Raw genomic sequence first — 2170 nt, 5'->3', positions numbered from 1 at the left:
AATTCTCCAGAGGAAATGCGAGGCGTCAAAACAAAAACAAAAAAAAAACAAAAAAAAAAAGAGGAAAACGACGAGGACTCGCGGCCGTTCGCGCGTCGTTCTCTCCTTGGGATTTCCTCCCTGAGTGGAGAGTTGTCGCGTCTCGTTCTCCCGGCTCATCGGCGTTGATAATAACGCGCAGTACGCTATTAATAGCGCGGGGCCTCGCGATCGCGGCATGGAAACGTGCCGCGCTTTCGATTTCATCCTATCACGCCTGTATGCAGTCATCCGCCCTTTTCTCCGCCGGCCAAGGCCTGGCGTCGAGCTGCATCGCGGTGGCCGAGTAATCTCCGATTGCCAAAGCGCGGCTCGAGCACGAAGCACGATAACGGCCGTTATTTTACGATATTGTTATCTAAGACTCGGTCAGCATCAAAGTACCTTTTTCATGTTGGCGCTCAACACACTCACTTTCAGTGTCAAAATAGGTTACACGATCAAAGCTGCGATGGTGGCTTTGGATCAATAATTTTGCCCTGCCTTTTGTGTATTTATACGTTTTTGTATATTTCGTATGCTAATTGTATGTGTGTGTATATATATATATATAAATAACTTTAGTTGAATTAAATTAAATTAAAAAAATGTAACATTTTCAATGTTACTGCAATATTATTAGAACCTTGCAATGTTGTCGGAATAATGTGCTGTATGGGTTTCCATTTAGTGGCATAAGTTGATACGAACATCATTCTATCCTTCTTGAAATTTAACGAGTAAAAGAAAAAGTAGTGTATTATGGCACTCCATTTACATTTCATTTAATCCTTAGACACTTAGATACTTAGATAATTAAACCTACGTAATGACCAAGACTGAGTCAACTCAGGTTTCCCACAGTTTTCTTTGAAACGCAGCATTGTCTCTAAAACATTTCAGACACTTAAAAAAATGACTACCGAAGACTTTTATTGCCATTATTATATATTGCTAATTTGATCGGAACAAAAAATTAAAATAAAACAATCACGCATGCGGACACCTAAGTTATTCTCGCTTAGACATTTAAAAGACAACGGCTCTCGATTAATGACTCTCTTCAAATTTAAAACTTTACAATTACATTCATCAAAGTATTGTTCTATCGATTCTAGACTCAAAGATACGAAATGTTTATTACTTAACTTAGTCGCCGTCAGATCAAACGCTTCGGACGATACATCGCGGTCGCGGAGCGCGCGTTTCCACGATTGGACTCTCGTCGTTTACTGCGGTACAGAAAATAAATATTTTCCGAGTGCGATTTCTTTTTCGTGGCGCGATGATTGAAATAACACTCCCGCGGCAGTGTTTTCCTTCGTTTAGTCGATACGTCACCGCCGCCGCGGCGGACGCGTATTTTTGGAGCCGCGCGTCGGCGCGCGAGATACCGGCTCGAGCGCGGAGGACTCCCGTCCGAATTGACTATTAACAAGATTGTTATTAATAGCGAATCGCGTCGATTCGCGCTAATAAAAATGCCACGGCGTGTCGCTTTCAACGACGCCGCGAATGTTTTTTCAAAGAGCGCGTAAACACGGACGGTGAGTAAAAACGACGCCAAGTGATACCGATGACGCGTGGAATCAGCCAAGATTAACGCCAAGATATACCGGCGTTCGCTGATCGTGTCTTAAACTTCGCGAGCGACATGTGAGCCGGATCTTTTTCACTCGTGCACGTCAAGCTCGTGCTAGGAAAATATTGATCGAGCATCGAGCATTCGTGATCTGACAGACAGTTTATGTGGCTGTAATCTCCTCTTTTTTTTTTTTCCTTGCACGCCAAATGGTTCTTAGAGCGCAACAATTTTTGCACGTTGTGTCACTCCTAACACTGTGAAATTCCCAGCACAACGTAATTCTTCAATGGAAGTCCTAAAAGACGTCCTACATCCTTTGCATACATATAACTGGTGTAGTCGAGTTTAACTTTCAGTACAGGGCATTTAATGGTATAACAGAGTACTCGGGCAATCTTGAGCCTCGAGTTCTCTGTTATACTGCTAAATCCTTTAATAGTTTAGCTAAACTGTTATTACAAGTACAAAAAGCATCGTCTATAGAAAAATCTTCAGCATAAGACGTTTGTTGTATCTATATTAAAATGATTTTTGGGTCGTAATTGACATTTTCTAAATTATCTATTT

The sequence above is a fragment of the Trachymyrmex septentrionalis genome, unplaced genomic scaffold (genome assembly GCF_001594115.1).
Source record: "Trachymyrmex septentrionalis isolate Tsep2-gDNA-1 unplaced genomic scaffold, Tsep1.0 scaffold213, whole genome shotgun sequence".
NCBI classification, from domain to species: domain Eukaryota; kingdom Metazoa; phylum Arthropoda; class Insecta; order Hymenoptera; family Formicidae; genus Trachymyrmex; species Trachymyrmex septentrionalis.
This window is presented reverse-complemented; position numbering follows the sequence as displayed.